The sequence below is a fragment of the Alexandromys fortis genome, unplaced genomic scaffold, assembly GCF_014885135.2.
Source record: "Alexandromys fortis isolate MF-2015 unplaced genomic scaffold, M_Fortis_MF-2015_v1.1 scaffold_110, whole genome shotgun sequence".
Classification (NCBI taxonomy): domain Eukaryota; kingdom Metazoa; phylum Chordata; class Mammalia; order Rodentia; family Cricetidae; genus Alexandromys; species Alexandromys fortis.
Window position 1 is genome coordinate 936,815 of NW_026068014.1, and position 15,091 is coordinate 951,905.

Consider the following 15,091-nt stretch of genomic DNA (forward strand, 5'->3'; position numbering starts at 1 on the left):
TCTGGTCCCACTGCCAGTGGCCCCACAGCCAGCCCAGCCATACAACTGTCACCATACAACTGTCACCCACATTCAGACGGCCTAGTTTAGTCCTATGCTGGTTCCTTCCTGTTCGATCAGAGTTGGTGAGCTCCCAGGCAAGCTGTTTCAGTGGGTATCCCCATCATGGTCTTGACCTCTTTGCTCATATTCTCACTCCTCTCACTCTTCAACTGGACTTTGAGCTCAGTCCAGTGCTCCTGTGTGTCTCTCTGCTTCTGCTTCCATCAGTTGCTGGATGAAGATTCCATGGTGACATTTAAGATATTCATCAATCTGACTACAGGGCAAGGCCAGGTTTGGCATTTTCTCCACTATTGCTTAGGGTCTTAGCTAGGGTCATCCTTGTGTATTCCTGGGAATTTCTCTAGTGTCAGGTTTTTAGCTAGTCCCATATGGCTTCCTCAATGAAGATATCTCTTTACTTACTCTTTATCTCTGTACAACAAGAACTCTGTATGTTTTGCATTTTGATTATTATATGGCAAGGGGACGTTTTTCCCCCCCACTCTATTTGCTGTTCTGTAAGCTTCTTATACCTTCATAGGGATTTCCTTTTTAGGTTGGGAAAGTTTTCTTCTATGATTTTGTTGAATATATTTTCTGTGCCTTCGAGCTGGAGTTCTTCTCCTTTTTATATTCTTATTATTTTTAGGTTTAGTCTTTTCATGGTTTCCCAGATTTCTTGGAGGTTGTGTGTTAAGAATTTGTTGGATTTAGCATTTTCATTTACAGATTAATTTATTTCCTCTATAGTATCTCAACACCTGAGATTGTATCTTCCATCGCTTGTATCCTGATGGTTATGCTTGCATCTGTAGTTCCTGTTTGTTTACCCAGATTTTCCATTTCCAGAATTTCCTCAGTTTATTTTTTTTATTGCCTCTATTTCAGTTTTCAAGTCTTGAACTGTTTGAATTGTTAGCGTCACCTGTTTGATTGTTTTTCCCCCCTTGGTTTTCTTGAATTTCTTTAAGAGATTTATTGATTTCTTCTAATTTTTTTGTTTATCTTTTTCTCCATTTCTTTAAGAAAATTTTTCATTTCCTCTTTAAAGGTCTCTATCTTCCTCAAAAAGTTACATTTAAAATCGATTTCTTCTGCTTCTTCTGGGTTAGGACATTCAAATCTTCCTGTTGTATGACCACTGGGTTCTGGTGTTACCATGTTGCTTTTTAGGTTGTTGAATGAATTCTTGCATTGTCGCCTACCCATCTCTTCCTCCAGTTGATGCCAGCAGTGTCTTTGCCTCTTGGTCCAATCCCTGCAGTTGTGTCTTTGGGAGCCGTTCTTGGTCTGCTCTGTACTGTTGCTGTCTGTGTCTCAGGGAGCTGCTGAGATCTCTCTTAGCCCGTTCTCTTGGTCCATTCTCTTGGTCTCCTCTCTTAGTCTGCTCTCTTGGTCCATTCTGTGCTGTCAGAGTTCCTCTCTTGGTCCTCTCTGTGCAATCACAGCTTGAGTTTCAGAGTTCCTCTGAGGTTACACGGGACAGGAGGGTTTGGGGGTGGAGTTGGCCATTCTGCTCTTTTTAATTAATTTTATTTATTTATTTTTGGACTTTTTTTCTGATGGCTGTAGCATTTGGTCTGTTTCTTTACTCTTTTGTTTTTGTTTATTTATTTATTTACTTAATTTTACATCCTGACCCCTCCCTCCTCTCCTCCAATCCCCTCATTCCACCTCCCCTCCATCCCTACCCCCTCAACCCAGTCTCTGTTTCTATTCAGGAAGGGGTTGGCCTCCCATAGATATCAACAAATCATGGCATATCAAGCTGAGCTAAGAGTAAGTACCTCCCATATATCAAGACTGGAGAAGGCAAACCAGTATGAAGAATAGGTTCCCAAGAGCCAGGCTAACCAATACATACATATCCTGCCTTTCACTGGAGAGCTAAAACTAAACCTTAGGCCTTCAAGCTAATGTGGCAAATGCCACCCCCCGCCCCCCTCCCCCCAGTCTTCTCTCTGGCCCCTTTTTTGGTTTTAAAATGCTCAGGGATTTTGGAAAAATTGAGCATAAAAAAATCATAAAGAAAATAATTAAAAACAACTCTTATTTTATTCTTAAAAATAATTATTTTATGGGCTGGAGACATGGCTCAGAGGTTAAGAATACTGGCTGCTCTTCCAGAGGTCCTGAGTTTAATTTCCAGCAACCATATGGTGGCTTATACCCAACTATAATGAGATCTAACACCCTCTTCAGGCCTGCAGGGATACATGCAGACAGTACACTGTATGCATAATAAATAAATAGAGGGAGCCTGAAATGGCCCCATCCTTTAGCCATACTGATGAATATCTTGCATATCACCATAGAATCTTCATCTGGCGATGTATGAAGCTAGAGACAGAGACCCACATTGGAGCACTGTGCAGAGCTCCCAAGACCCAAATGAGGAGTAGATGGATAGAGAACAAGGGCAAGGAAGTCAGGACGGCAAGGGGTGTGCCCATCCACTGAGACGGTGGGGCTGATTCAATGGGAGCTCACCAAAGCAAGCTGGACTGGGACTGATGGAGCATATGATCAAACCGGACTCTCTGAACGTGTCGGACAAGGAGAGCTGACTGAGAAGCCAAGGACAATGGCAATGGGTTTTGATCCTACTGCATGTATGGCTTTGTGGGAGCCTAGTCTGTTTGGATGCTCACCTTCCTAGACCTGGATGGAGGGGGAGAACCTTGGACTTCCACAGGACAGGGAACCCTGACTGCTCTTTGGACTGGAGAGGGAGGGGGAAGGGGATAGGGGGAGGGGGATGGAGGGAGGGGGGAGGGAAATGGGAGGAGGGGAGGAGGTGGAAATTTTATTTTTAAGTAAAAAAAAAAACAGGGGAGGAGGGGAGGAGGTGGAAATTTTATTTTTAAGTAAAAAAAAAAACAGGGTGCATAACATGATGGAAGCATCCCTTGTAAACCACAAATGCATTATAAATTTTAAAATAGGTGGTAAAAAATAATTAAACATAGAGGCATATTTCTTCCTGTCTCTTTTTTTCTATGCATACCTTAGTTCACATGTGACTTTTTAAGCATATAACCCAAGTACGTAACCTGGAGAACAGAATTATAAACTAAATGATGTTATATAAATTTGCTGAGTTTTCTTCCTTGGTACATTCTTAAAGCAAAAATAAGTATAAATATAAATATACATCTATAGTTTGCGTAGCATGAGTCCTATTAGCTTAGGTGTACATATCAGGATCTGGCTATACCAACAACCATACTTCACATTGTACATGTGCTCCTGTTCGTTCTCAGTTTTAAATCACATAATCAATTAATTTATTAATTAATATTAAACTAAAGCAGCATATAAGTGAGATTAAACAAAACCTTTAAATGATTCAGCTTTCTTATGTGCAGCTGTTGGTCATGTATGCCATTTGTCAACTTTGGATTTCTTCTCTGAGGCCCACATAAAGAGGAAGAGAGAAACCGGTGCTGCCCCTTTTGGGTTACTCTGCTTGCCAAGCCCTGCAGTGATTGAAACTGGCCTCTGAAGGAGCCTCCAATCCAGAGATCTTGGTGAAGATAGAGCCCAGGCCAGCTAAATACTTGAAGACGTTGGCATCGTAGAATTGGACACTATCCCTGTTTTCCATAAGCCTTGGAAAGTGTTCTGCCCAGTTGGCGAAGTTTTGAATACTCCTCAACAATTACCGTCAATAATGAGTTTTTCTTATGTATGATATGAGGAGACGTCTATGAAGGCATCTAGTGTGAAGATAGCTGGTTCCCTTCCTGTTTATTCTGCGTTCCCATTTATCTGCACAGGAGGTATAGTTAGCAGCGGAGAGGGGAACCTGGTGTGTGTTCTCTCAGTCCTTCACCACAAACCCAGCTGCCAGTGCTGAGGCAGCCACACAGCGAGCTAAGGAAACTTTAAAAACTTAATTAAGGGAGAAAAAGCAAACAAAATAATACACCAGTGGGTTTATTTAGCGCGGTAGCCTTGCTAGAAACCAGAGCCTACATTTATATGTTTCTTATGTAAGACATATCTAATTAAAACAGGAGACGGGACAAGCTTTCTTCTAAGCCCATTTAGATACATGTTTATGTTTTGCTTAAATTCCCTGTGGGATAATATAATAATAATCCAAAGGCATTAAAAGCAATTCAACTAGGCAATTGTAGACCTTCAGAAATACTTTTAGTCTTAAGAACTTAGCAATCATCTGGTGTTACCCATTATAAAAGCTATCTCCCTAGGTCTGACAAGCCCCCATACTGAAGACCAATCTTCCCAAACAGAACTGATTGTGCCCGGTGCTTTTGTAGATTCTTTTCTTTCCTAGCTTTGTTTCAAGTAATAATCTGGAGGTTTACTCTTGTTCTTTTCCTTAATGATTTTAAACTTTACTTCAACTTGAAGAAACTTTGGTTACAAAGAATATAAGATACCCATGTTACACATTATATATATTTGGTTGTAGCTTTGGAGCCTGTCATGGAGCTAGCTCTTGTAGATCAGGCTGGCCTCGAACTCACAAAGATCCACCTGCCTCTGCCTCCCGAGTACTGGGATTAAAGTCATGCGCCACCATTGCCTGGCTACACATAGAATATTATGAAGACCATTGACTTTGAAAGTCACAAAAGGCCACTTTCTGTTAGTGCATGAGATGAGTAATGCTTTAGTACTATGGTTCCTGCATCATATGGTCTACATCAGCCACACCAGAGAGGGAAGAAGGCAGCCGCGGGCCCCTTCTTGGCTTAACTGAATCTCCATCTGCATTTATCAAGGAATTCAGATAACTCATGAGTTCATTAAAGTTGAGAGCCATTGGTTTACAGCAAGTTCTTCTAGAGAGGCCACCCTTCCTTCCAGGCTACCTTCTTAAGTTACACATTGGTTCTGTGATGAGAGCACCATGGGAATTGTGATCTGTACTCAGGAGAGACGGTTTTCTTTTTTCTATTTTTTTGGTTTTTCGAGACAGAGTTTCTCTGTGGTTTTGGAGCCTGTCCTGGAACTAGCTCTTGTAGACCAGGCTAGTCTCGAACTCACAGAGATCCGCCTGCCTCTGCCTCCCAAGTGCTGGGATTAAAGGCGTGCGCCACCACCGCCCGGCTAGGAGAGACGGTTTTCACTTAGGTTTCTTGGGCAGCCCTTTTGTAATCTGGTGGATTTACCAGGAATTTGCTAAGGGAATAAAAGGAGTCGCAGTATAAATTTTAACTCCCTTCTTTAATTATATCTGTATATAGCTTTACATAGGCTATCATCTATATTCAGACAGAGTGTGTGTGGTGTATGTTTGTATGTGTGTATACATGTGTTCACATCTCCGAGCACATGTACATGCATATGTGTGTGTGTGTGTCTGTGTGTGTGTTTAGTTCACAGGTCTATCTCAAATATATATATCAGGCTATCCTAAAATTCACTTTGTAGGCCAGTCTAGCCTTGAACTTAGAGATTCATTTGTCTCTGCCTCTTGAGTGCTGGAAGTAAAGGCATGCACCACCATGCCTAGTTCTACCATAGTTTTTGAGGCAGGGTTTCTCACTGAACCTGCAGCTCACTGGTTGGCTAAAGAAGCTTCCCAGAGCACATCAGGGATCCATCTGTCTCTGCCACTCTCTTTCCTTGGATTACAGGCAGGTGCTGCCATGCTTGGCTTTTATGTGACTGGGGATTTAAATAGGTTCTTTCATTTGTAAACTGTCTTAGTCAGAGTTTCTATTGCTGTAAAGAAATACCATGACTATAGCAATTTTTTCTCTTTCTTTCTTTCTTTTTCCTTTTTTTGGTTTTTCGAGGCAGGGTTTCTCTGTGAAATAGCTCTGGATGTCCTGGAACTTGCTCTGTAGACCAGGCTGGCCTCAAGCTCACAGAGATCCACCAGCTTCTGCCTCTCGAGGGCACTACTGCCTGGCTGGCAACTCTCACAAAAGAAAACATTCAATTGGGGGCTTGCTTACAGTTTCAGGGATTCAGTCCATTGTCATCGTGGTAGGGAGCCAGGTGGCGAGGAGGCAGACATGGTGCTGAGGAAATAGACAAGACTCCTACATTTGTAGGCAACAGGAAGCCGACTGAGTGCTCCTGAACATAGGAAACCTCGAAGACCAGCCCCACAGTGATCAGGCCATACCCACTCCAAGAAAGCCACCCTTTCTAAGAGTGCCACTCGCTATGGGATTATGCAGGCTAATTGCACTGAAACTACACATATGGCAAGGGCTATACTGAATGGGCTATCTCCCCAGCTCGTGGATATTTAAAAAAACTAAGTTAATTTTAAATCCACATGTTTAAATTGAGTACCCACGAATAAAGTTTTCTTTAATATAATATAAATGACAAAATAGAGCAACCATGGAATGTTTATTCCCCCAGAGTTATTTTTAAAAGGCAACTATTCAATCATATATCTGTAAATGAAGAATACATGTGTATTCTTCTTGTTATTTTTTTGCTTCGTTACTGGGTGCATATAATATTCTTTTTTAAAATTCTTTTTACTGCTTGAGAATTTCACACATGCACGTTTTCGTTAAATTCACCCATACGTCCCCTAATTCCTTCCTTATGCCCCACTACTTCATGGCCTTTGTTTTTTTTTTTTTCTCAAGGTTTAAACAGACTTTATTGTTACAAGGGGGACCCCATCGAGCAGCAGCAATATATGTGGTCCCAGTTGTCACCATGGAAACAACGAGAGGTCATGATTGCAGAAGAGGTGACTGGAATTGAATGGCATGATCCCAGGGAAGGCCAGCCAGGAATACAGGAAACATGATCAAGATGGGCTGGCAAGGGTGGTCTAGTCACAGGGGGAAGAAGCTCCCTTCACTCCCGCTTCTTGTAGCTCTCCAGATGTGACAGGACCCAGCCCGCAGGCAGGAGGCAACAGATGAAGCAGGAAGTGAGCCCAACAGTGACATCCACCACTCCGATCTGCTCCCGCGGAGGCGGCTTAGAGTGGACCTGAGCATCGCGCATGGCACCATGAGCCGCAGGGCCCAGCCAGGCTCAGCAGCAGTGGCAGCAGGACAGACATGACCGCGCGCCCGACCAAAGACGAGGACCAGCGGGAGACCCATGGCCTTTGTTTTTAAACCCACTGCCTTCCCTTAGTGCTGCCCATACAGGCATAGGTGTGGGACTGTCTTTTGGAGCCTGCATGCCACTGAGAGCTGAGGAAAACTAGCTTGTTGTCTGTGGCCGCTAGTTAGTTCCCAGCTGCTTAGCCCTGAAATAACCACACAGAAACTATATTATTTGCAATACTTGTTGGACCAATAGCTGACGTGTATTTTTGGCTAACTCATAATTTAAATTGACCGATCTCCACTAATCTGTGTATCGCCACGAGGCTTACCGGGTGAAGTTCCGGCATCTGTCTCTTTCTCCCAGCATTTAGGTTAGTTTTCTTCCTGTAGCTTTGTTCTACCCTATCAGGCCAAGCCAGTTTCTTTATTAACTGATGGTATTCACAGCATACAGAGGGGACTCCCACATCACTTTCTGTCATCTCTTCTTTGGGAGAGATGTGATACAGATGTTGCATTTACAGCTGAACACTCCACTGTGTCCTGTCCTATGTACACTGACTGGTAGTGCCTGTCTGTATTAATTATCATTTACTGCAGAAGGAAGCTTTGCAGGGCCAGTGGAAGTGGTTCAGTGGGGAAAGGTGCTTGTTGCTAAGCCTCATGACCCAAGTTCCATATGAGGGAACCTTCTAGTGGGAGACTTTCAGAGTTGTCCTCTGACTTCCACACATGCCATGGTGTTTATGGTGTTTGTGTGTGTGCATGTTCAGGTACACACACACACACACACACACACACACACACACTACTCATATGAATAAACCAACCAATCAACCAACAAATAAATAATAAGTAGGGGCTGAAGAGACGGCTAAGCAGTTAAGAACACTGTCTGCCTTCCAGAGGTCCCAGGTACAATTCCCAGCACCCTTAATCTTAACTGAATCTCCCCATATTCCTCTTTTACCCCACTCTTCTCTCCCCCTTTCCGACTTGATTCTCCTGTTCCAGGCCCTCCACCCATCACCATCTATTCTATTTCCCTTTCCTAATGAGATCCATCTGTCCCCCTTTGCCCCTTACTGTGTCCTTACCCTTTGTAGCTCTATGGATTGTAACGTGGTTATCATTGACTTCACAGATAATATCCACATATAAGTAAATACATACCATATTTGCCTTTCTGGGTCTGAAATACCTCACTCTGGATGATTTTTCCTAGTTCCATCCATTTAGCTGCAAATTTCATGATTTCATTTTTTTTTTGAGATAGAGTTTCTCTGTGTACCCCTGGTTGTCCTAGAACTCTGTCCTGTAGACCAGGTGGCTTCAGACTCAGAGATCTCCTAGTCTCTGCCTCCCAAGTGCTAGGATCAAAGGTGTGCACCACCACGCTCAGCTGATTTCTTTTCAATGTCTGTAAATGTTCCACATTTTCGTCATCCATTCTTCTGTTGTGGGACAACTAATTGTTTCCAACTTCTGGCTATTATGAACAGTGCAGTAATGAACATGGTCGATTAAGGTTCCCTGTGGTAGGATGAAGCATCCTTTAGGTATATGCTCAAGAATGATATGTTGCAAGGGAAAGGGCTGCTTGTTTGTCCCAGCCACCTAGCTAGCTTAGCCCCAAAATAACCACACAGAAACCGTGTTTATTATATCACTACTTGGCCTATTAGCTCTAACATCTTATTGGCTAACTCTTATGCCTTGATTTAGCTCATTTTTATTAATCTATGTATTTCCATGTGGCAGTGGCTTACCAGCAAAGATTTAGCATGTCTGATTCTGGCAGCTCCATGGTGTCTCTCTCCCCCTCTGCCTTTCTTCCTCACAGCATTCAGTTCTGTCTTCCCCACCTACCTAAGTGCTGTCCTATCAACTAGGCCAAGGCATTTTCTTTATTCGTTAACCAATGAAAGCAACACACAAAGAGAAGGAACTCCTACACCAGTGATATAGCTCGATCTTGACGCAGATCTATTCCCAGCTTCCTGAGAAACTGCTACATTGATTTCCATAGTGACTTCAAATTTTCACTCCCATCAGCAATGAATGAGTGTTCCACTCACTCCCCATCCTTGCCAGCATAGGCTGTCACTTGTCTTATTGATCTTGCCTATTCTGACAGATGCAAGATGAAATCTCAAATTGGTTTTGATTTGCATTCCACTGATGGCTAAGGATGTTGAATATTTTGTTTTGTTTTTTTGAGACATGGTTTCTCTGTGTAGCCCTGGCTGTCCTGGCTGACCTAGGGCACACAGAGATCCACCTGCCTCTGCCTCTTGAGTGCCGGGATTAAAGGTATACATTACCATCATCAAGCTCCGCATCCTATATTTAAATTGGGTTATTTATTTTCTTGTTGTCTTGGTTTCTATTGCTGTGATGAAAACCACATGACCAAAAAGTAAGGTGGAGAGAAAAGGGTTTAATATCACTGCTCATCATTGAAGGAAGTCAGGATGGGAAATCAAACAGAGCAGGAACCCAAAGCCAGGAACTATTGCCAGGCCATTGCAGGAAGTTGTATGCTTGCTTGCTCACCATAGCTTAGTTAGTCTGCTTTCTTATAGAACCCAGAATCACCTGCCCAGGGACAACACCATCATCGACCATGGGCTGGGGGCTGGGCCCTCCCTAGAATCACTAATTAAGAAGATGTAATACAGGTAGCTCTTATGAGGTGTTTTATCAATTAAGGTTCCCTTCTTCCACATGGCTCTAGATTGTGTCATGTTGACATAAAACTAGACAGGACACTGGATATCTATTTTTTTTTTTTTAGTTCTTTATATATTTTGGATATTTGTGGGTCTTTTTACTGTGTTGGTATAAAATCTTTCCCCATTCTGTATACTGTCATTTTGGCCAAATGATAATGTCCTTTGCTGTGCAGAAGCTTTCTAGTTTAGTGAGGTCTGTTTATTGATTGTTGATTTTGCTGCCTATGCTAACGGTGCTCTATTTGGAAGTCTTTCTCTGTGCCAGTGAGTTCAAGGCTATTCTCCATTTTCCCTTCTGATAGAAGAGCAGTGTACCTTTTGTCATGGTTGTTGAGGTCTTTGGTCCATTTGAAGTTGAGTTGTGTGCAGGGTGACAGGTATGGCTGTATTGGATTCTTCCACATGCAGCCATCTAGTTTGACAAGCACGGTTTGTTTAAGATGCTGTCTCTTTTTCCAGTGTATTCCTGGCGTCTATCAAAACTGAGGTGTCTATAGGTGGTGGATTTATGTCTGGGCCTTCAGTTCAATTCCATTGATCGGTGTGTCTATTTTTATGCCATTACCTTTTGTTTTGTTTTGTTTTGTTTTGTTTGTGAGACAAGGTTTCTTTGTTTAGTCTTGCCTGTCCTGGTTCCATAGCCCAACTTGCCAAGATCCCCTTGCCTCTGCCTCCTGAGTGCTGGGATTAAAGGTGTGCACCACCACTGCCAGTCAATATCATTTTTATTACTATAGCTTGGTAGTACACTTTGGGGTCAGGGACAATGCTATTTCCTGAAGTTCTTTATTACTCAGGATTGTTTTTAGCTATTCTGTTTTTTTTTGTGTGTGTTTATATATGAAGTTGAAATTTTTCTTTCAAGATCTATGAAGGATTATGTTGGAATTGTTTATGGGGATTGCATTGAATTTAAAGATTGCATTGATAGGATGGCCATTTTTACATATTAATCTTACTGATCCATAAGCATGGGAGATCTTTCTGTATTCTGATATCTTCTTCAATTTCTATCTTAAAAGACTTGAAGTTTTTATCATACAAGTCTTTCACTTGCTCGGTTAGAGTTACCCCAAGACATTGCATATTATTTGAGGATATCGTGAACGGTGATGTTTCTCTGATTTCTTTCTCAGTCCACTTGTCATTTGTATATAGAAGGACTACAATTTTTGTGAGTTAATTTTGTCTCCAGCTACTTTTCTGGAAGTATTTATCAGCTGTAGAGTTTTCCAGTGGAATTTTTAGGGTCACCATCATATTATCTTTGGCTTTTCCCTCTCTAATCTGCATCCCTTGATTTCCTTCCGTTGTCTTAGTGCTCTAGGTAAGACTTCAAGTCTTCATTGAAAAATCAGGGGTTATTCTAATAGGTCTGCCTTTATATGTTACAGGGTTTTTTTTCCTTGCAGCTTTTAACATTTCCTCTCTGTTCTGTATATTTAGTGTTTTTATGTGCCAATTTGGTTCTGTAAGCTTCTTGTTCCTTGATCGGCATCTCCTTCTTAGGTTGAGGGGAATTTTCTGCCCTTGATCTTGGCTTCTTCTCCTTCCTCTATTCCTATTACTCTTAGATTTGGTCTTTTCATAGTGTCCCAGATTTTCTAGATCTATTGTGAAAGGAATGTTTTAATTTAACATTTTGTTTTGACTGAAGTATCCATGTCTTCTATCACCTCTTTAATGCCTGAGATTCTCTTTTCCATCTCTTGAGTTCTGTTTGTGAGGTTTGTCTCTGAAGTTCCTGACGTAATTTTTCATTACCATATTTTCCTCAGTTTGGGTTATTTTTTAAAATTCTATTTCCACTTTCAGGTCTTGAACGGTTTTATTCTTTTCCTTCCTTTGTGTTTGCATAGATTTCTTTAGGGGAATTATTGATTTTCTCTTTAATGACCGTATCATGTTTCACATGCATACAATATTCATTTTAAGGTATTTTTCTTATGCTTCAACTATGCTGCAATATTCAGGGTGCTCTCGGAAGGTTGCTGGGATATAGGGGAGACATACTGTTCTGACTGTTACTGATTTTGTTTTTATGTTGGCTTCTAGGCATCTGTGTTTGGGAAGCCTATAATTCTAGGTGCTGATAGATATCTGGTCTTGTCTTTGCTGGGTGGGTGTTTTATTCTGTTTCTGTTGCCCTCTATGGTTCTTAGGACAGTGTGGTATCTGTGTGTTGCCTGGTAGCAAATTCTTCTAGGCTCCTGAAAGGTGTGGCCACTGGGGCGTCCAGGTAAAACTTGTTTCTCGGTATTGGGAGCTGACACTTAGGAATGGGGATGGACTAGGAGGGCTAGGGCTGAGGGCATACACAGGAGGGAGGGAAGCAGGATGTTCCATTAGGATCTGCTTAGTCTCTGAGAGTGGGGGTGGAGAGTGAGGAGAGGCCCACAGCAGGTGTTCTGCTGGGGATGAGATTGGGGGGCTGGCTTTGGAGAAATGGAAGGAGAGGTGAAGTTCTGCAGTTAACCTTCCTGCCTCGCTGGCCATAGAGGCTTGCAGGTTTTCAGGGAATGCCATGGAAATTGGGGCTTGGATAAAGCAGCGAGTAGGGCAAGGATGTTTGGAGGGGTAAATCTGAACAACCCATTGGAGATGGGGGTGGGGAAGGAAGGAGGCGGTGCCATGTGGGCAGTTACAGAACTGGAGATGAGACTGGGGGATTGGATTTGGAGGAGAGGAGAGGAAGGTGAAAATCTACTGTTAGACCACCTGCTTCTCTGGCTGAAGTGGTCTCCAGGTTCTCAGAGTTTTTTTTTAATTTATTTTTATTTTGTGTGCAGATGTTTTGCCCAAATGTCTGTACACCAAATGCATGCAGTGCCAGTGGAGGCCAGGAAAGGATGCTGAATCCTCTGGAGTGACAGTTGGATTGCAGGTCTTGCTAATTGAACCCTGGTCCTCTCTCAACCAGTGAACTATCTCTGTAACCCTGTTTGTTTAATGTTTCACTGTTGCTAAATTTTAGGGAACAGAAGAAGACTTGAGTGGATGTGTAAAGAAAATGAAGTTCTAAATGAATGTGTTTAGTATGAGCCAGTCATATTGAGGACCAAGGCCTGAGATCCTTGGGAAACTGGCAAACCTTTTTTTACCATGGTAGGATCTGAGAGGCAAAGCTCTCCTCTGGTCCAGGCGCCAATGTTTATAAATGATTGCTCAGCATGTGCAAAAGCTATCCATGGTAGCTTCCTCCTGCAGGATGTTTCCAGCTCGACTCTGCTCTCCTGCAGAGACCAGCCAACCCTGCCCTGTTTTATACCTCATACGGTGGGGCTCTTGGTTGACATGATCCTTCGTGCCAGTCCATCAGGTGACCTACCTGACCCCAGGCTTTCTCTACTTGCCTGTCATTTCCCCGGTGTCTCTCTTTGCGTCATCCCTTCACTGTCCTCCAGCCATGGTTCCAGGAGTCAAGCTTTGGAGGAAACGGCACAAAATAATGTGGTTTTCAGGACTATTTGGGTCTTCTTTTCATATCATAAATAATCTTTGATCATTGCTATCATGCCTATATCGTGGCCAAACTAAAAACTATTTTACTCAATTTTTCAATAATTTTTTTCTCAGCCAATATGAGGGATGACAATGAACATGTTTTCAAACAATCAACCTGACTCAAGAGTTCCATTTCCTTCTTGATGTTGTGAGTCAATCAACAGGATTTATCCTGATTCAGGAGGCTTAGCAAGATTGCACGTGATTGTCATTTCAAAGCCAACTCTTCCAGATACAGAAAGAAGAACCACTGTGCTCTTTTGTAGGAGGGAGATTGGGTAAAATTCTTGTTTAAGAAATCAGGAAGCCAAGTACACTAACCAGATGGCAGAACAGGGGTTTTCCATAGCCATTTCTCTGGAGAGGCATCAAACTTGGACAATTCCCACAACTGTCTGGGAATGGTCTGGGCGTCTAGCGGAGACATTACATCTTATTAGTGAATGGAAAAAGAAACAGACGTAAAGGCTAAGAAATCAGTTTTGTTTACCCACGACATGCCTCCACAAAGGTGGCACACTGCAGTGCCAAGACAGACCAGCTTTCAAACCGATGGATTTAACTCTTATAGACCTCATTATTTAGAAACAGGAAAAATAATCAAAGTCAGATCCAACCTGACAATCTTTTAAAGATGGATAGAATTCAGACAGGTAGAGTAAAGACAGAAGTTTGAAAGTTTACTGGTTTACCAAAAAAGTCTCAACAAGGATTCCTCAACAACAACAAAATAAGAAAAAGATGTCACAGAAGCCGCCCAAGTTTTGAACTGAGGAGAACTGAAGAATAGGAGAGAGGAAAAGGTCACAGGAGGAAGATGAGTGTCATGGGATAGAGACGCTCTGAAGGGGTGACAGGTCATTCATTCTCTTTGTACTAATCCCGTGTCTGGAGGGATTTAGTGCAATCGTGGCCAGGTGGGGGCGGCAGAGAATCATCACTTGCAGGAGACATGGAGAAAGCTCTGATAGGAGGTTGTGTTGAATCTTTGGGTGTTCCCATTGGAGAGGTGGAAGAATTGTAGCTGAGGAAGGACTCATAAGTAGCGGGGCCTTGGAAGTGGGGTCACCTCGACTGCACAGATGTGTGGAAGTGGATGAGTGAATAGAACTAAGAGACTAGGGATTTTGGAGAAAATGATGCAGAAAAGCACTGTGTGTGGTTAAATGGGGGAATGGGCACGGAGGTCACAAAAGTGGGGATATATAGTTTCGGGTATGACAATGAAAAGAAGTCAATGATAGGAGGGTAGAATAGGTTGAGACCTCCCTTCACCTCAGACCCCTGCTCATGGCAGAGTCTGTGTAGCCCTGGGTGTCCTGGAACTCACCCTGTAGATCAGGCTAGCCTCAAGTTCAAAGATTTATCTGCCTCTGCCTCCTGAGTGCTGGGATTAACGGCGTGGATTGAGATTTGTTTTTAGCTTTAAGCAGTTTCATAACTATGAGTTCAATTGCGTAATACCACGAGGAGAATATAGAAAGGCGACAGAGATGGAAGGTTATTTCTTGGACGAGTCAAGGCAGGATATGATCAAGGGTGCCGGTGGGATGTATGTAGGATGAGGAAAGATACAGATGAGAGATATTTTGTGGGTCTTTAGTACAAGTACCAAGTTTAGTGTACCACAGTGACACACTTCATCCAAGAAGACCATACCTATGTGAATAAGACCACACCTATTAATAGTGCCACTCCCTATGGGTCAAACACTCAAACACATGACTCCATAGGGGGCATACCTATTCAGAATACCATACTTATCATTCCATAAAATTAGAAATTATCAAAGCAAAA

General features: G+C 42.5%; 1 pseudogene; it reads right to left on the reverse strand.

The window, feature by feature from the left end:
• Window positions 1-6,852: 6,852 nt before the first annotated feature.
• Window positions 6,853-7,063, reverse strand: LOC126513747 (cytochrome c oxidase subunit 8A, mitochondrial-like; annotated as a pseudogene).
• Window positions 7,064-15,091: the final 8,028 nt, after the last annotated feature.